The sequence below is a fragment of the Parasteatoda tepidariorum genome, chromosome 1, assembly GCF_043381705.1.
Source record: "Parasteatoda tepidariorum isolate YZ-2023 chromosome 1, CAS_Ptep_4.0, whole genome shotgun sequence".
NCBI lineage: Eukaryota > Metazoa > Arthropoda > Arachnida > Araneae > Theridiidae > Parasteatoda > Parasteatoda tepidariorum.
In genome coordinates this window covers 72,686,191-72,707,990 of record NC_092204.1, presented here as the reverse complement: position 1 = coordinate 72,707,990, position 21,800 = coordinate 72,686,191, and the positions used below count along the sequence as shown (strand labels likewise).

Genomic DNA, 21,800 nt, shown 5'->3' with positions numbered 1-21,800 from the left:
AAACGTAAAGATCTGGGGATAGGTGTTCATCTTTAGTGGTTGGAGATAAAATAAGTACAGCGTAATAAATAAAAATTTAACCTGTTTGATGATTCTATTGAGGAAAGTGAAATTTTGACATGCATGTAGGCATGAGATCTTTCGATTGTGTGCCGCAAATGTCGTTCTCACATCTGCTTTCTTTCTCACAAAACATACCAATCTTCTTTTTGATAGTGAAATTTTTGTTTGGCTTCGAATTAATATTTGATAGTAAAATGTTAGTTATCTGCTAATGATGAGGTTTTTCCCATTATTAATTTGCAACAGCACCATCATGTTATCATTCTTTTTAAATATAAATTATTTTAAAAAAGAATGATATTCTTTTATGAAAGTTTTCTGACATTCAGAAAAAACAGACGACATAAATAATTATGAAGTTTGTGAAATTTATTTTCTTTGCCTGCTTATTTAACTATTAAATTTATAGAATCGAAATACCAGTGAATTTATTTTATATTGTTCTGCTTTTGTACTACGCGGCATTGTAGTGAAACGTTTAGTTTGTTAAAACGTTTTAAGTATTATATTGTTGCAGTGCAGCTATACGATGATTTATTATTATGATTATGAACATGATATTATTTAGGTATTTTTACAGTGTAAAATTTTCCCAATTTACGTCCGTCTGTTTGCGAATGACATACCACATAATATTTGAAGTTACTTCGCTACCAATATGTTAAGTCAGCTTTCTTTTGTCAATATTATGAAAAATTAAAAGCTACAAAAATATTTGCTGAGACAATATACACACGTCAAATAAAATGATTCGGTGAGTTTAAGAGTTTGCGAGCATATTCGTTCTCTTATGAAGTTTTGAATTCGATACATTATGATTATAACAACTTTTGCGTTGTTGCGTCACTTTTACGGCATGTTGTTGTTTATCCTAACTGGTCTAGCTAATAGGCTAGACTAGCACCATGAATCCGAAAAATTCAAAACAAGAAGGGGTTCAAATCTTCTCTCTCAATTCCAGACTGAAGAGCTCCTGATCAGGTGTGGAATTCGAAACATAGCATTTTCCACAGATGGGGAAGATCTTTTTACCCTGGTATTAGTCTTAGACTCTTTAAACATCCACTTGATAGTCTTGATAGTGCTCGAAATTCAGTGCTTGATTGTCCTAATAGTACTTGATAACTTCAATAGTCTCAATAATTCTTGATAGTCCTTAAATTTCAGAGCACCTCCAGGTACTTTCTACTGTACTTACGGCACTTATTTCTTGAACGACACTAAGACGTTTTCTTTACTACAGTCCTTATGACAAGATGACGTTTGCCACGTCATTGGTTTGAAACAACAACTCTTTTAAAATAAATTTATGAATTTATAACGTTCGCAGTGAAGTTAAACTTAAATACTCTAAAAGTTATTTTTGAATTTCTTTTTTCTTTCTTTTTTTTGTTGTATCTTTTTGTACGATCTGTTATATTCTGTTAATATTTAGAATTTGATACTGTTGGCACATGATCCTGTTAGGATTTAGGGCCTTACACTGTTACTATATGATTCTGTTAGGATTTAGGACCTTATACTAATAGCATATAAATGTGTTCTGAATCTGACACTGTTAGCATTTGATTTAATTAGGATTTTGGACTCGATGCAGAAATCGCAACTTGGTAGATAATGGTGTTTAAATTTCTGTTTATATTCCAGTATCACTATCAATAACATGTCACTTCATGGCACTTAGGTTCTCAGAAACATTACTTAATAGTGTAACACTAACTTTGCATCATTTAGGCTCTTAGGAATACACATAATAGTGTAACACTATCTTTATGTCATTTAAGCACTTAGGAGCAAATTGCATAACATTAGCTTTAAAAGCATACTTAATTTTTCAAAAAAATGAAAGACTGGCTTTGGACTAATTCAATTAAAGGAAGCTCTTTTTTATGAAATAGATGATTTTTTTAAAATATGCAATGATAAGGTGTATACATACTTGTTTTTTTTCTACAATGATACATATGCATAAGTTTTTTTCTCTTAGTCTTTAAATAATCAATACATCTCATTCCATTCTAATCCTTAACACAAATATATGTAACTAGTAAAAATAATCTTCTTTAAAAGTCTGTCATTGTAAGAAATCCACAGTAAATTTTAAAAGAAAAATAGTTTTTTCGTACTTTATTATTTATCTATTCATCCCAAATCTTGAGGATTCTAATGTCATCAAGGCTGCTAAACAAAAATTGAAACAGCTGTGTCTGAAGGTTTGAGTTTGTGTTAAGCTTTTGACAGGCTTTGTGCTAAGAATTTGATATTCAGATCATAAAATTCCGTAACGATTTGGTAAAATAGCCCAACTTCTTAGAGTTCACCTGATTCAATAAAACGTATCTCAAAAACAACGAAAAGGTTAAAAGTTAGTTATTATGCAATTAGATGCACAATATAACTTATCACAATATAAAAGAAGATAACGAAATAGTTTTAGAAAGAAAGGAAAAGGAAATTCGGCTTATATTGTTTTCATCCATCTCTTAAAAAAAATTTCCATTTGCATAGAAAAGTATTTCTTTTTATGAAGAAAGCTACAGCTTCTTACGTTATATAATGTTTCTTAACTACCACCTTTTTTTTAATGCACATATTTTTAGAATCTTTGTCAAAAATGTAACTATTAGAATCAAAGAGTAAAAATTATTTGAATAAGGCAACAAGGAATATTATTAATATATAGCGAATAATTATCGAGGCCAATCTGAGCAAAGGAGAAATTTAAAATTTCAAAACCTTGTTACGGATAATGAAGGGCCCACAGAAAACAAAATGTAATTTTAAATATTTTCGACCATTATTATATTATATGTTAACGACGAATAAAACATTATTAAAATCTATAGTTATTATTGAATAAAATGGGAATAAAATCCTATAGGATAAAATGATACCTAGACATAAGTGAATACAAAATATTAACGATTTGGCGCTATTATTTTTAAATGGCGAAAAATGCAAATAATAATGATATTAATATAGACCTAAGCATTCTACCGCCCTTCTGAGTAAACTATCGTGGATCATATTTTCATAATATTTATTAATTTAATTACTAACTAATGCAAATATTAATAATTCTTATTATTGCAATTTGTACAAAATATATTAGTTGTAAAACGGTTAATAAGATTAGACACCTATTTAAGTAACCTTATTTTAAAATATAGCACAGAAATACGCTATAATGATAATTAAAGAAAACATTTCTTAGTTTTAAACCCTAAATTTAGAAAACAATCAAAATCAAAAACGTAATAATAGCAGTACAGGTAAATACTTTTTATCTGTACCGGTATTATTACGTATTACTATTATTATCAAAATTAGGGATACTGAAATATTTATGGGAAAATAATACCTTTATGACTTTTATTAATTTTATGCTGATGACAACCAAAATCAAAGTGAGAAAACTAGATCCTACCATGCGATTTCCCGTTCAATAAAAATGCGCTGACAACAATGGGAAACTGTGTTAGACCATTATGTTATATTGAGATATTAATTAACATTCTCAAATTTTATCCACTATTAATGATTAATTATGTAATTTCTCGCAAATTAACAAACCCTTTTCTGTCTGAAGGAAGCCCCCCAAATTGTATATTTCTCTGGAAAAAGAAAACAATAATTAGGGGAAAATTTATTCAGGATATTACAGTTTTTTTAAAAAATTGATTTTGTTTATTGTTAATGTGCTTTAAACGTGAATAAGGTAATTTGTGTTCGAATGATAAAAATAACGAGAGAAGTTGGATAGAGAATTAGAGACAAAGGTTGACTTAAATTGTATTTAAAGCATTCAAGATTCGTTTCTTCTTTTTAATCTGGTGATATTATTATTATTTTATTTCCAGCTGCATCCTTTACACATACCTTAAGATTATCGTTCGCTTTACTGCGAGCGTCATAGTTGGGATTTCCCACTGATGTTTATGAAGGGTAAATTTTATTGCTTAAATAATTTTCTTCAAAATATTCTTGACAAATTTTAGAAATGCTACCTTGTTACTTGTATACTTTAAATTTCTTCTTTCGTCTTCTCTGCAGATTTAGATTTTCTTTTAGATCAATTGTTTTTTTTCTGTGAGCAGAACAAAATAATATTTAATAAAAATTTCAATTAAAATTTTAAAATAAAAGTAACGGTATCTTGAAAATCTTCTTTTTATTTACAAAAATAGGTTGTATAAATGTAAAACTTTCTAACAAAAGAAAATTTATCATCAAAAATTTTTGCCGCCTTAATATTAAAAATTTTGTTTCAATTTTCTTCTGCTTAATGTTTTTTTATTTTTTTTAAAAGAATGCCCTTGCTAACACACTTCAATAAATCAAAACTAAATTTGACAGCATAATTTTTAATAAACTTATTAGTTTAAGAAAAGTGAAATTAACTACCATTCTAAAATTAAAATAACTAGATAATAAATTTTTTCATTGAAATTTCAGTTTATTTATATTTTTTTAGTGCATGTAGAGGGCATGGGGCAATACAGTTGTCAACAGCACTTTTCCCAAAGTTGACAATTTTTAAATCATCCTGTTCCGTCACATTATTTTCAGATAGTTACTTTACTTGTTTAGGGAATTTTCTTTAGATACGATTACAACACTCAAAATAGTCCTATAACCTAAATGGCATTCCTTACTAAAAACGCTCTTATGAACTTGAAAAAGTATCTTATCTTATTGCACCATGTTCTTTATATGCATATTCGTTGAATAGGTGTCAGAAAAAGGTTATATGCATATACACTAGCCCAGTAGTCACTAAATAGTGGTCCGGGGACCACTAGTAGTCTGTGTAAGAATTTTTTACTAACGGGAATGAATTATTAGCGAACTTATTATAATTATTAAATTGTAGCATGCCTACCACTACAATTATTCAATTTCGATTCACTCTTGTGTAAAACATGTTAACTCGATTCTATGATGAGGTACCTTTTGATAGATGACGGTTGACATCGCTGAAAGCTCTTTCCCCAGTTTTGTGACCTATGGACGTGGTATGCATTCGCATACATCGAAAGTAACGCCCACTTCGATAGATGGTCCACAGTGAACAGTTGTGACAGCGTCATCGTATTCCTCGTGCTGTTGCTTCTCAATCTCATTTACATGCAACAGGATCCTGCTCATATTCGACTGCTAATAGCGAGGCAGGAGAGACCCCACACACAACTGTGAACTTAATACAGCTCTCACTACAAACGCTAAAAAGACTCTGTTAACTAAATACAACTCTAACCAAAACCCGGTGTACTTAATACAGGTCTCCCGGTCTTTCACAAATACTGCAACTAGTGATATCCATTCATCGAATTCTATCATACATGAAATTCTGGTGGGGAAGTACTGTAGCGTGACTACCGCTACAATTATACAATTTTCAATTCCCTAGCATATAAGGCATGTTAACTTGATTCTATGTTGAGGTACCTTTTGAAAGATGACGCTTGACATCGTCGAAAGCTCTTGCCACCACAAAGTAAACATTAATTAATTATAATCATAAACTGAATTTACTTTTTCACCTTAGGTTGCCATGTGAAATAAAAAATTTATTTAAAATATACAGTGTATTCAATTGAAAACTTGTCACCAGGAATAACTAACTATTTAATAAGTACAATTTTTAAAAGTAGCCAAAACATAATTATGTTTTGGAGAGAATCATTTAAATGCCACTCTAATCTGTTAAAGAATTTCTCATTCCAACAAAAATGGTTTAATGGTCCACGAGATCAAATATTTCCGATCTGGTGGTCTGAGAGGATCAAAAGATTTGCAACCGCTGTACTGGTTTACAAAGTCGAATTCTAATGTTGATTCTGTTGTTCGATATTGTATTTCTTGATATTGGATTTAATTATTTTAAATCTGATTATTTTCCATTCGATTGATTAGATTCTTAAAGAAAAATAAAGCAAAAATTGTAATAAATCAAATAGAGTCTAGCTCGGTTTTTTAAAGATTACATATTTACTAGAATTTCTTTTTTTTATTCCTTTTAACTAACACAACTGATAAAAAGTCGAGTAGAAATAATTTTTTGAGCTTCAGTCGCCTCGTTCTTAATGGATGTTGGCAGAAGATGGAGATAATGTCACGAAGGATGTTGCAGACGCATTGCGCAAAAGAATCGCAGCAGGTGTCAAATAATGTGATTCACATTAAGACATTTTAAGGAATAATGAAGACATTAAAGTTCGACATAAAATGCTGGCATAGCGGAAGCATGCTGTTTTTCAAAAAGTCATGCACTTTGTTGATATAGGTATATTTGTAGAGATACAAAATAGCTTGTATTTGACATTGGATTTTTATCTTAGAATAAGAAAAAATAAATGATAAGGTCACTGTGGTCGTTAATTGAATAACTTATTTATTGTTTTGTATAAACTGATGGGCAGTATTACCATATTGCGATGGTTACGTATCGTACATCAGTTCTACTAGCTTAGAGAAATTTTCTTTTAGCGTTAATTGCATATAGTTTTGATTTTTATATAAAATTACCAATCACAAAATATGTGAAAAAATTGGTCTACTTTCTCGTAGGAAGATTGTTTATCGTGAAATTTTTAACTTTCTTGTATAGAAATATCGCCAAATTTCCTCAGGTCAACAAGAAAGAGTGGTTGCTTCAAAATTGTGTGACGTACCAAACTTGCTTTTAAACATTACATATTTACAATAAATAAGAGAAAATGACTAGCAATTCATCACCTAGTTGGCGAGAATTCAGTAATATATTCAAGGGTATTTTGTTAAAATCACTAGTTTTGAAAATATTCCCCAACCATGAATTTGTTCCATACTCAGCGAAAAGTATATACTTATCTACTTAATATATACTTGAATAAGTTATTTTTTCAACTAAAACTTTATTAATTTTACACGTGGTTTTAAAATTTTAAGTGAACTGTATAAAAATCGAAATATTTACTACCTCATAAATCGGATGAAAATTTAAGGAGTTTATAAAACAATGTTTTCAGAAATAGCTTTTTAAAAAGATATGCATCTTCACAATGCACCTTTTAATAGAACACATTTGCATTCATACAATACTATACATCTTTCTATAAAATTAAAGTAAAAAGATGCAATGTATTTTCTACTACTCATGCGAAAATCCATTTTAAACTTTTAGTACATAGTTCAAAAATGTGTATTCCGTCAAAGTAAATAATAACAATTCTTTTCAGAAATTGCATTGGGGTGTACCCCTAATTTCAAAAACTTCAACAGTTTCGACAAATTTCCATTGTGTTTACTAAACATTAAATTTAAGTGTACCAATAAAAATTTATTCGCTTACAATGTATTAATACAAATGCATTTTTTCGTACTTTTTCATCAATAAAATATATTAGTTATCTTTATTACGAATACTACAGACATTTAATTTGTTCCTAGACGACGCATTACAAACAATCAAAGCTCTATAAGTGGTGTTTTTCTCACGTTGTTTGGAGTCACAGTCGCCAGTCATCACATTCCATAAGTTCTTGCAAGAGAACATTTGGGTCACATCTTGAGAGAAAGTAAACTTTTACCGTTTACCTAGCTTATGATATTTTATTATCTTTTATTCAACACGAAGAGGCTCGTTTACTAGACTTCTCTGTTCAAGGGTCCGGATTTAGGTCTAGGTTGTTCATTCACCTATGCCAGCATTAGATCTTAAAGCGGTCACTCACCAAAATGCCATCTGTATTTATTAGCTGTGAGAAAACAAACGGATAAGTGTATTTAAATTGAAATAAATGATACCTTTGGCCATCAAGATGAGATATTATTCTTTATTCGTGTGATTGTTCTCGCCAATAAAAACCGGTGTAATAAATTAGAATGAGGTGTATTTTCTCCACTGATTAATGTTTGGTGACAGCTGTAATTTATGAGGTTTTCCAGCTTTTACTGTCTTTTTTTTACTTTCATTAAGAAGTTTTTACTCAATAAATAAGCGTTGGTTTTACAGTTAATAAAAAAATTCCTAAATAAAAATATCTATCTTTCTATGTGAAATCTTTTTTTTTAATTAACTGTTTCTCAACTAAAGCACATTTAAAAAAATGTATTTAAGTAAAGCACTTCCGCTACAGTTTGTTCTTGGTCAAGAGCGTCAAGGAGGTTAAGGTTTCGCAGTTCCGAGACCAAGGATGTTGTTCCTAAATTAGATAGATATCAAATCAGAATATCAAGAGGTAATCACAAATCACTTTAGTTGTCGACAAACACAGAATACTAAACGAACAAAGATGAATAGACGATAGACACTTAACATGTGGAGTAACTACCACTACGATTATTAAGCATCAATTCACTAGTATATAAGACATGCTAACGTGATTCAATCTTGAGGTACCTTTTGATAGATGAAGGTTGGCATTGTCTAATGGTCTTTCCCCACATTGATGACCCGGACGTGATATGATCGCGACTACTTCGATGTAGGGTCCACATTGAATAGTTGACTTGCTATTTGTGACTGCGTCATCGTCCACCTCGCGCTGTTGTTTCCTCATTTACACTCAAGAAAATCCTGCAGACACTCGACTGCTAATAGCAACACAGGAGAGTCCTCACGCTTAATAATGAACTTAATACAGCTCTCATGGCTAAAGCTCAAAACCCGGTGACCTTAATCCAGCTCTCCCGGTCTTTCACAAATACAGCAACTAGGGGTATACGTTCATCGAATTCCATCCCTGATAAAATTCTGGTGGGGGAGTATTGTGGCGTAACTACCACTGCAATTATTAAGCATCAATTCTTTAGTATATAAGACATGCTAACTTGATTTAATCTTGAGGTACCTTTTGATAGATGAAAGTTGACATTGTCTATAATGATCTTTCCGCACAAACAAATATAATTTCGGGAAAATAACTCACTGAAATGCTATATTATCTCAAATGATGCTTTTCAAACAAATTATCACAGTAATTTACTCACTTATCACAGTAAACTCGTAAAATGCTTGAACTCAGTAATATAACAACCTACTCTTGACATTGAAGCTTTTAGAATACCAAAAAAAAAAACATTGCTATGGGATTTCGGTAAAATAAGCGAAGGCGAATTGTTTACACTCCCATGAAAAATTTATCTTGTTTACGCGAACCTTAAAAAACAGTCACAATTTTTAACGGATGTGATCGAGACAATGTGATCAGCATTAAAATACTAACCGCCTTTACTTTCCAGTGAAACTGAAATTGGGTGGTCTTCAAGCCGCTACCGTGGCTTTAACAGCAGTTTTACACTATCGATGGTATTTTCAATGTAAGTGTAGACAACAACAATCTTGAGCTCTTGACCTTCTTTATTTCCGGTTACAAAGTATGCAACTGCTTACTACAGTTTATTGTGCAAGACGATATTATCAGACCGATAATTTTTTTTTAAATAAAGGAAATAAATGATATAAATTCTAAACTCAAATCTGCTGTATTTCATAAGATATTAATTAATTCTGGTGAGCATAAAGTGAAAATTTGTTTTAGCTATTTAGAGATGTATTGTTAAAAAAAAGTGACATTGTTGCTCAGTTTTAGAACGAGCTTGCTTTTTTGGCAGTTCTGATTTGGCCTTTTTTTGCTTGTTTATTACTGTTTGCTCTTGGTGCAAGCCGTGCACCATCATACATTAGCGTTAGCATATTGTTCGAGTAACGGGATTAAGTTCATTTTACAAATTATCATTTAGGTTTAAATTTGGAAGTTGGTATATTATTAACAAGGTAAGAAGTGTCTTATAACGATTCCTTTTCAAAGACAATTCTTGAATGACAATTCGTCAAATGACGATTCTTCTTTTAAACACAATAAATCAGGTAATAAATTCGTGTATACAAGAAATACTACTCAAGAGAGTCTCAAAACAAACTCTTCACGTTGTGATCTTGTGGGGAAATATAAATCGACTATTTAATGTGGATCATCCATCAATATTGACGAGTTCATATCACGTCCGGAGGTCACCAATGAGGGGATTCTCAATTATCGACTATGTCAACCTTCATCTATCAAAAGGTACCTCTAGATAGATCTGGTCTGTTTAGTCTAGCTGGGCTCCTGAGGCCAATAATCGCCCTTTCCCCATTCATCCTGTAATGAGAACTTAAGCAAAAAACAATAGACAGATTACATGAGATGCAACAATTAAATGGCACATGTTAAGGTAAAGAAAAAAGAATGGCATTCTGCCATGGTAATAAGAAACAAATAATTGAATGTATAGAAAATTGCAATACATAATAGGGGAACAATATTTACAAGAAGAATAACTATGTACAAAATATGAGAAGAGTTAGCAAAAATCAAGATGAAAAACGACAAGATCATAAAAAATTTCATTAACAAAAAAGTATACCGCTGTTAAAGCAGAGACCCGCCCGTTCTGGTTATTATCACTCGTGTCGGATTTATCTCTCCCTGATCAGACCCACAAGGGGTCTCTTGATAGAATCAAGTTTACATGACTTATATACTAATGAATTGGTATTTAATATTCGTAGTGGTAGTGGATTTATCTCACCCTGATCAGACCCACAAGGGGTCTCTTGATAGAATCAAGTTAACATGACTTATATACTAATGAATTGGCATTTAATATTCGTAGTGGTAGTTACGCCACAAACTAAATGGCTTCAATACGCACTGAAAACAGTAACTCGGAAGTATTAGGCAGTCAAGTTGCAGCGCTCCCTAGTGTGGAAAACATCATCCCTCTCCAAACGCTTTATCTCGCCCAAATTTAAAACAAAAGTTATTAATTTTGTATATAATAAAAACACAGAACTGCTCCTATACATATACAGCAATTTAAAGTGACAAAACACAAAAGTAAAAGGGCATTCTACAAACGCAATAATAACACAGAGGAACAATTTTTTTGTTGCATTTATACAAATGTGTACAAAAATTTGATCTTGCTTTATTCGGGTGTGGGGATTTCAAATCTGAATTTAATTTTGTTAGTAAAATTACAGATAATTTTTAAATGACATTTTTAGTCAATTTTATATTGAAACGTACAAGTTTAAAGTCATTACATATAGCAAGCTTTCACGTAAATATTGCGATAAATTTTTATGAGAGTTAAAGGCACATCATCGGGATTAAAATTGCATGAAAACTATCCCCGAGAATGTCCTATTACGACATGTTAAGACAACTCATATCACTTCAAAAAAAACTCTTATGCAGAGGCAGTACTTTATTTATTTTCCATTTTATTAGTGGGTTCTATTTTATTAAGACAGATTTAATCTTTTCAATCATTAGCACACAAACAGCAGCATTTTATTTTGCTTTGATTTAAAATTTTAATAACTATTGGGTTTTCCTAAATTTAAAATGTAAAAATATTTTGAAATTCGTGCCGTTTGCTAAATGGTAAAACATCTAACTTCAAAAGGAATTGTAAGGCAAACAATTCATATTCTGTTGTACGACCACTTTACATATACAATAAATAAAAAGAATATATAAAAAGAAATAAAAATAGCATATTCGAAGAATATATTATTTTAAAATAAAAATAATATATTCGAAGAAATTTAAATTCAACAATGTTTCTTAAAATGCATGACTAATATTAAAATATCATAACATTTCAAAAGAATGCAGAGAATTTCAAGACAAGCTACTATTTTTTTTATGATGCGCACTCAAAGAGTGAAATACTGTAAAAAGAAAATTATTTTCACGGTAAAATTTACATCATAAATATGACTCAAATGTGCCTGCGTAATATAAATGCTTTTTACATATTTTTTTATTATTAATGTCGGGTTTTTTTTCAGTCGTGCTATTTGATAACAGCTAATATTTTTTGCTTTCTGTGAATATTATCATCATAAACTTGGCGAGTTTTTTCGCATGAGGAGCGAGAAGAAATGTATTCTATGCAAAATTATTATTCTTTTGCAGGGTGCTTGATGTGTCATTCAACTTTAACAATAACAAAAAGTGTTATAAAATATTATGTATTATGGCTCATTCTATGATATAATAATATTTTTTTTTAAATTTGAATGTTGTTATCAGAATTATTTGCAATCTCATTTCATGACTCTTTTATGTTGCCATTGTTTTAACTCAAGAGAAATTATTTGTATTATTTTTATGAGCTGGTGAAATAATAAGACATTTAATGCAGATATTACATGCATTGTTTCTAAATACATTACACTAAACATGGGATCTTCATTTATTTATTTTATTAATATATCAAGTTTATATTAATCAGTGATGTTTCTGAATTATTTTCGTTCCTTACTTTGTTCCTATTTGTATTTCAGTAAGTACAAGTTTCATTGCAGCAAAGAATGGCTTTAAGCCATTCATTTGTTTTTAAAATATTTACTCTTATTTCTATTATATTCCGTTTTAATATTTTCCATTGAAATGCTTTCAAATCAGTTTTAATGCTTCCAATGTAAAAATTAATTATACCTAAATAGATTCTACGATGTTACTTTTATTTTATGGCGTTAAACTTTATAATAAGTAACTAAATTAAGTTGATTTTTGTAATTATTTCTGCTTATTTTTAAATTTATTGTATATACTTCTAATTCAGGGCATATATGTATTTATTATGCGATTTTTATTTAAAATTAAGTTTAATTTTAAAAAAAAGAGTTTATAACATAAGCTTGCTAAGTGGTATTTGTATGAATTCGCGAAAAATCAGCTCCAAAGGTTATAGGTTGCTCTTTTTTATTACTTCTTTATAAAGTTGCGATTTGTGCATTACAAATATGTATTTAAATTATGAATAATAAAGTACCATGGTATCATGTATTAAAACAATCAATATTTTGATATTTTAAAATTATTTCGCTTTTTTGTGCTTTATTTTAGTTTTCTGAGCATTTAAATACTTTTTACAACAGCAGTTTCTACTACAATTATGTAACTTTCTTTATTTGTATGCACTGCATTTCATTTGCTTCTAACAATTTTATTTTAGCAAAAACCTACCACTAATATTTTTTATAGAAAAGTATCAGTATTAGTTTTCATCTTTTTATCATTACATGCTTATCAAAGCTTAATACATAAACATTTTAGGTGAAATCTTAATAATTTAAGGGAAAAAATCAGCTAAAGCTTATAGGTTGATTATTTAATTCTTTTAATCGCTTTTTTTCTCATTAATATACGAATTCATTTATTTTATCACTCATTTTCAAGATTGAATCGGCCGATAAATTTTTATTATTTATGTTTCTTTTTAGATTCTTTTGACAGCATTCTTTTGACATCATTTTTACAAGATATCTGATGAATTAAGTTCAAAAGCAATATTTAAAAATTAAGGAAACATTACTTAAAATGCGCTTTTATAATTTACATCACTTTGAAAAAACTCCAAAAAAGTTTCCTTTCGACACAATCTATTAAAAATAATTTAACTTCATAAAAATTTTGTTTGAAATTTAAAGTACGAATGAAATTTTAAACAAATGCTACTTTAAATTCATCTAAAATATTTTTTGTACATCGAATAATTTAAAGATGTATTTGCAATTAAAAAATAAAATAATTTATTACAATTAAAATTTGTTTTAGATCTTATTTGTAATCAAAAGTTTTGAAAAATACGTACAATTTTTGTATAAAGGACATTTTTATTTGCATGTAATTAATCAAGTGTAATAATTAATATCGTACTGATCAAAAATTAAGCTTTTGGCATCCGTACATATAATGAAATATTGAAAATAAAAAAAACATCAATAAACATAAAAAATTCTGTATAATATTCATTTTTAGCAATTTAAAATCCTGCAAAATAGCTTTTAAACAATTCTTGAAATAAATAATATTTTCTTTCATTAATTATTATTTTTCAAAAAAATATCCGTTTTTTTTTTTTTTTTTTTGTAAAGACTTAAGAAAGTTTTAAAGTTAAGTTTCACTTCATTATCACTACCCGAAAGTGAAAGTGATAACTGCATGAGCCTTAACGGTATTTTTCATTCAGTATTTATCTGACTTTTTTCTAATCATTAACTTCAGATTTATTTATAAAACTAAATGATTATTTTAAGGATATTTTTTATGTCTGCATTGTAACTGCAATTAATAAATTTGAGTCATTTAACTGTAGTCGTATCTACAGAAACAAAACTTAATCAGATAAACAACCCTTCTGGATTTACGCTATCATTTCATTCATTCAATTTTCTGGCTATAGTAAGAAGGAAAAAAAATTTGAAACTGTTCATTAAAAAAAGTAAATAAATTATATTTTTTTTATTAATTGTATGTTATGTAAAGTTTTAAGTACAGTTGTGTTTTTAATGTTGATTTTAGTCATTTTTATGGTAGGATGCCCAAAACAGTTTAAAAACATATCATTATATCTTATTGAGCTAAAATTCATAGAACTTTACAAATGCTTTAAATGTAACCCCTTCGGATTGGATCTATTTTTCCTCGATAACTTCTGATTTAATAATCTAATCTACTAAAAGCTTTAGAATATTTCCAAATGTAATATTTTCTTCAAAAAATTTTCAATTCAATTGTGGAGAGTTTTAAATTTATTTAATATTATTAATTATTGAAAACTTATTAAAACTTAAATAAAAGTTTTATTAAAAAAGTATTCGTGAAAAAACTTCATACTTTGAAACATAAATTCATTTAACTCAATTCTAGACTGACGAAAACTTACGTATCAATTTTTAGAATGTAAGGGTATGGCATTTGAAAGAAAAATATTTTGCGGATACAAAAAAAATTAAGTAATTTACAGGTACTTAAAGATAACTTCTATTTGACCATTATATATATTTGTGGTTTTTCAGCTGTGTTAATCAATTTTATCAACTAAGGACATCGGCCACAATTTCAAATATGAAGTTTTTGTCTTTTATATGTTTATCAAAGTTATTATTAAAGAGCCTATTTATACTTAGCCGAATCCAAACATCGCAGAACTTTTAAAATAGCACTTGTGTTAATAGTTGTTTCATTCGTAAAACGTATCTTGAGAACTAATTGCGAAAAACATTTTGTTTGTGTTCCAAAAATTTCAAAAACATAACAATCCATGCTTTTTAATATGTTTCTATGATGTAACCTGGGGATAACGTAAATAAAGAGTTTTTACGTTAAATTGTAAAGACAGTTTAAATGTTTTAGCACATGTATGGCAAGTTTCGATAAACCATGGAAAACGAAAAAAGTTTTTTGAAAATTTGTCCCTTTTAGAAACTAAAGAGAAATGCCTTTGGTTTAGCGGGAAACTAAATAGAAAAGTTTTTGAAACTTTTAAACCACTCCAAAAGGTAACAAAAATTGAAATTTCAATGATTTGAATAAAATTTCAAATCATATAATATATTATAAATTTTAATAAATTATTTGTTTTAAGGATAAATTTGTGAATATTTACTGAGAAAATCAAATTTTCGACAAGTTTTTGTATTGGGACCCAAATTTTATATTTTAATGAACATTTTATTGCGAAATATTTTTTTTTATTGAAAAAAGTTAATATGTTTCGAACACTCAAATCTAAACTTAAATAAAACTCGCATTTAGTGAAATTAAATGTTTCACAGTTTCTAAACAACAAAAATAAATTATGCAAATGCGCTAAACAATTAAGTAACAATGAGTATTTATATTTATTATAATAAAAAATCTTTACCTTGACCAATCTTTTTTCTTGAAGATTTTGTCAGACGACTACTAAGATTTATGACTTGCCTCTCATAAAGTAGACTTTCATAAATTTTCGGTTAATAACTTTAACGTTCAATGTTGCATCATTTCTAGCAATTAATATTCTATTTTTATAACTGTTCTATATTTGTAACAGTTACCCATGACACTTATCTTTAATATGTTTATCATAGTAATTATATAAGTGTGTATTTATTCTTGGTTGATTCGAAACATTGCAGAACTTTTAAAAACCACACTGGGAAATAATAACACTTGTGTTAGATTTGGTTTATTCATTTGATTTATTCGTTAGTTTTTATTCATTTAAAAAAAAGGTTTTTAAAATTAATTACGAAAAACATGTTTAGTTGTTTATATTCTAAAAATATCAAAAATATAACATTAATTGTCCCTGCTTTATGAAATGTTCTGCGATAAAACCTTAAAGTAACATAAATCAAAAGTTTTTGATGTTCTTTTTAAAGACAGTTGAAGCATTTTGGAACATAAATGGCAGGTTTCGATAGATCTTACAAAGGAACAGACATTTTGTATTGAGTTTTGTCCCTTTAAGAACTAAATAGAAACGTTTCTGGAAGATTTTGAAACTTTTTAAACATTCCAAAAGGTAACAAAATGACATTTGAGTTGAATTTACGCAATCATTTTTGGATTTATCGAGGTAAATTCCTTCATTTTCAAGAGTCATGAAGTTACGGAGAAAATTTTAAGATCATGAACAATATGAAGTATAACTTAAGGCCAATCTGTGCCTAGTTTCTCATAAAATGAACTTTCATAAATTATCGGTTAATCGCTCGAATCTCGATTGTTGAATCATTTTTAGCGATTCTATTTTTATAACTTCTGTATGTTTCTAACAGTTACTCATGACTGTCAAGTTAAGTTTTGTTCATCTTTAGCCCCTGTACTTTCTACTAATTATCGTGACGGTGCAAAATATCAACATGAAATAAAGTTATGAAAATGATAAGCGCATACGATAATGAAAAGTAATTGCGATTTTTCTCTTTAGTCTTTAAAAAGTAACTCCAATGTTTCAGGATGACTCCAATGTTTCAAGATGTTGAGAGCAAACTTAGGTGCTGGGCCAACACCCAAAATTTTAAAAGCTTTATTTCCAGATTTTCCAAAATTACTTACGTATTCAATTACTTATAAACTGGTATGTTAATGAATTTTATTTTTATTTTTTATTTTTAAAATGAAAGAAGCTTTAAATTGGTATTTATTTGAAGCACAATACCGTAATGTTCCTAGACATGAACTTATTGTAGTGCGATTTTAATTTCTAAGCTAAATTTTATCAGTTCTCTACAAAATAATGGAACATTATGAAAATTGTTTGAAGTATGTTTACTCGCAAAATTGTTAAGTGTAGCACAGCTACTATAAAAATTCCGTTCCGTCAAGTATTCACAGTGTAGAGATAAATTTGTAATTTATGTCTAACAGGTATTAATATTTTCAAATTTGTCTGATAAAGATCTTTCAAATGTAAGACGATTCCCTTAATACTTAGTATTTAACAACAGACAAAATATTTTCTTTTTAGTTTCCTTAGCTTAATCTAGATGACGCTCGGTAGCTGAGTGGTAGCACTTCGCGCCACAGGTCCTGGGTTCGATCTTCGGGCCGGGCAAGGTTGACTCAGCCTTTCACCAAGCATGCTTGGGAACTAAACACTGGGGGTTTCGCGTTTGGCTGACCACCTAAGCGGAGCATCTGATCCTGCACCCCAGTGCCCTAGGTCAAGAAGACTGAGATGGGCACAGTAGGCCTTGGCCCTCTATGGGCTGTCGCGCCACTGAGTTTAGTTCAGCTTGATCTAGATATGTGAGTCTGATCTAAATATAGCCTGAAAACTCAAAAAAATATATAAACTTTTAGGTTTGACTTATTATTAATATTATTTTTTTGTTCAAAACACATTTTTCATTAAATCCATATGTATAACTTCTTTTGCCAGTTTTTTCCCCACAAGTTTTAGCATTGATGTAATTTTTTTATTTCTACTTTATTTTCAACTAAAAGATAAGAGCCTTAAACTTTTTTTTTTTTTTTTACTTTTGAACAATGCCTGCCTTTTTTAAAATTTCGAATTTATCATTTTCATTCTCCTTAAAAATTGAAGATTTGATATCAGATTTAAAAAAGGTGCTCTTCCGATGTCTGCAAAATTGATAAGATTGTCTATCCCCATCCGCAGTTTCACTAAAGTCAAATCAATTGAAGCCTAATCAAACAGAAATACATTTCATTGTTACAGTGAGTGTATGCATTTATTAAACTTACGATGACCTTTCACATTAACTATACGCGTGACAAATCTAAACTTTAGGCATTACTACGATGTGCAATATTCCACCACTAGGTAATAGTATTACTTATATTCTTATAATTGCTTGTAATTTCTTACTCTTATAATATAAGTATTGTTTGTAATCTTATTAACCCTTCAACGCAGAATTTTCATAAAAAAATATTTTTCATGCTTTTTTCATTATTTTGTATCAATTTTGGTCAAAAAGAGTGAAAAATTTTATATCTAGCATCTAAATAATTTATGGTTATGAAATACAGCCTGAAACATCGATGTCTTTTCTGCATTAAAAGTAAAATCTTCCAGATAGCGCTCACTTCCAAAAAATAATTTTTTGAATTTGCACTTATTTGCTGCTATTTATTTAGATCTTAGAGAATTTATTCATCATTGAAATTTCATTAATTCGCAAAATTATTTATTGATAAATTTTTAAACGTCAATGGAAATTTTTTTTACCTTTTTTGGATTTTACACTTTAGTACAAATATAACTTCAGTACAAATATATTTTTTAGTAACCTATTAGACTATTTTTTATGATTAAAAAATGCCAAAATATATTTTTGCTTGTAATTAGAGCGTCAAAAAAATATATATATAAAGGAAACCGGTGCACCATCTGCGTCAAAGGGTCAAAAGAAGGGCAACAAACAATTACAAGGTCCGCCTCTATTTCGGAAAGGCACGTGGAGGTGTTTTCCAAAAGTTTAAACTCATCACCAAATTTATAGTTTGTTATGTTTTATTATTCTAGAACAAGACATGCGTTGGTTCCAGAAATTTTTGTTGTAACTTTTCTTCATATTTCTGCTTATTTTCTTTTCTTTTATTGCCTTCCACTTTTCTATTTCTTTTTCTATCCATCACGGATTCAATAAAGCTGTTTTTGTAGTTTAAAATTAAATTAAATTTCAACACAGTTTGATACCTTACTCGACGATATTCTACAATTATTTTCGCGAATTTAGATATTTAAACTCTTTTCTGTGACTAACATCTTGTGGCAGATGATAAACGAATTTTTACAATTATTGTTTTATGCATTTACTGTTGGCACGATATTTCATCTATTGATGAATATATGTTGTTAATTAAAAATTTCCTTCCTTGAGGTTTAAAGCTTTCTTTCAAGCTAATTTTTGCCCATTTCTGTTTCGTTATTTCTCAGAATTAAATATTTAATCATGTTGCTACATTTTTATTATTTTTTGTAATTGATTGTTAAGGTACGGATAGTATTTGTAGTTAATTCAGCTTCTTATAAATGCATTCATATTTTATCTAGAAAACCAATAAAAAGCGAGGTTTCCAGCTTACTAATAAAACTATATTTTAATTTGGTTTATTATCATTATTAAAGGGCTACAGTAAAAATTACAGTATTTTTGTTGTTTCCATAAAACTAGTAAACATGATGAATTTTACCTCTCTCAGGTAGTTTTGAGCGTACATTACATAGATTTACATACATTTAAACATTCATTCATTTTCTTCAAAGATAATTTCAGCTTTTTAATTTTGAACCCAATCCAGAAGACAAGGGACCTCCTGGATCAGGTATTGAGAGAAATTTTGCCATCGTGGAGGACTTTTTTGTGGAAACTAACCCGCATTTGCCTTTCAAGGAGAGGACAATCGCGAAAACCTCCCATGGTTAGCCTGACGGAAAAGGGACTCTAACCCATGATCCGTCTATCACTGAGGATACTTTATGTTAGCGCTGTGGTCGGTATGAGCCGGGTGCGTTATTTGTATCAACCAGCTATCGCTGGTATTCGAACCTGGGTTACCGCATTGGGAGGCGAGCACTCTATCCCCTGAACCACCACAACTGAATCAAAGCAACTTGAAATGAAAAAAAAAATTAGTTAAATATTTAAAGGCAAAATTAGTGGGAAAGTGGTACTAATTCGCATAGGAGAAACATACAAAAATCGCAATGCTATTATTGACACCAAGGGTTCTTAATTTACCCCTCACGTAGAACGGGTATTCAGCTAATTGATTTATAAAATCGATAATATTCCAAACGTACTTTTAAATTTTAAGATGAGTAATTATACTTCGAATTAAAATGTACTTTCAAGAAAAGCTGTACGGTAGCCTTTAGACAATATTTCATTGATCCACGTATTTGATGTGAATAATCGAAACTATGATATCTGGATTGTGATGTAGATGAACAATCGGAAGTGTAGCAGTTTAAATAAATGTAAAATCTAAGACATTTTCCAACATAAGATATCAACGATAACATTCACATAAGATATGTATCAAAAGGAAGCTATTAAGAAACTAGATGCACCAACTAGAAGTGCCTAGGTCATATACATAATGAGCGTATCACCTCTTTTGTTTGCATTCGTTCGGGAAACAGTGGTGTTATCGAAAGTAAGATAATAATTTCGTAATTCAACAAAAATCAAACTCTCCATTGTAGTGAATTGTTCGAAAATACGTTATTTATCGTCGGTGAATTCCGCTGGATATCTTGGAGCGAAATCAAGAGCCGGCAATTGGCCATTGCCGATTTGTATGTATGCTGTTTTTGTTTATCATATACAATTTTTTTAAAATTATGTTATGTTTTTTAAATTATGTTAGAGAGAAATAAATTAAAGTTTGCTTTTAAATTTTCCTAAATTAATAGAAATTTCGCGTAAAATTATTCTTTCTTCAAAAATATTCAATTCAATATAAAATTATCAATTTTAAAATTACTGAAAACGAATTTCTTTTTTTATTTGATTTCCCTTTTTCGTTTAAATAGATGTATTTTGCGAAACGATAAGTTTTTCTAATTTATTTATTTATTTACTGCGACCAATGGTCTTATTCTTGAACTAAAAAAAATCTTGTTGTCACATAAATTCAGTTATTTTTTTTAATGCAGAACTGATAATAAAGATGATTTAAAATGTAAAGATTTGATTTCAAGATAATTAGTGAAAGTCTCAAAAATAAGAAATCGAACATAACGGTTACAAAACCTGTTATTGTTTTTTTTACTATTAACTGTTACGTTATTTAATACTTTTCTTCCATATGCATAAATCATTTGTAAAGCTCTTTACAAAATATTTGGTAATGAAAAGTATATGTCATCTATTTTTTTAGTACTTAAAAAGTTCCATTGCTGCATTATATTTTTATTATTATTTTGTTTTACTTTTAATAATCACAGACATCACAGTGCTCAACAGTGAGACAGTGCTCGCATCAAATAGAGAACAGTGCTCAAAAAAATTTCCGAAACACTCTGAATAACTTTTGATCTAATGACCGGATTTTTACACTCTAGGACTCAATCTTAATGGTTCCAAGAAGTGACCTCAAATGTGTTAATTAATAAGTGCAGATGATAACATAAGTTGCGAAATTAGACACAAAAACGTGATTTTCTGAATAAACATGCATTTTTTTCGACGGATTTGGATTCTGGACCCTCAAAATAGTTGCAATGTGAAAATAATGGCTGCAATAGTTTAGGACAGTGATTCTCAAACTCATGACTTTTGCGTATCCTTTCTAAATTTTTCGTAACGCTGTGTACCACTAATGAAAAATGAATGGATTTTTTTTAATATGTTTATTTTATCTTTTTTGGTACAAAGTTTTGGTAAAAAATTCTTAAATTTTGGTAAAAAAACTCTATGTTAGGGATAAAAATTATATTTTATA

At 29.1% G+C, this 21,800-nt stretch overlaps 1 protein-coding gene across 3 annotated transcripts in view; it reads left to right on the top strand.

Annotated features, from left to right (window-relative positions):
• LOC107447981 (adenylate cyclase type 2) overlaps positions 1-21,800 on the top strand; it is a 95,352-nt gene that overhangs the window by 12,476 nt on the left and 61,076 nt on the right. Inside the window, exon 1 of one of the 3 annotated variants that reach the window (XM_016063040.3) lies at positions 20,559-20,652. The exons of the other annotated variants lie outside the window; for them this stretch is intronic. The gene's annotated coding sequence lies outside the window, so the exon portion shown is untranslated. Of the gene's footprint in view, positions 1-20,558; positions 20,653-21,800 lie in introns of those variants that run through there. 3 annotated transcript variants of the gene reach the window in all.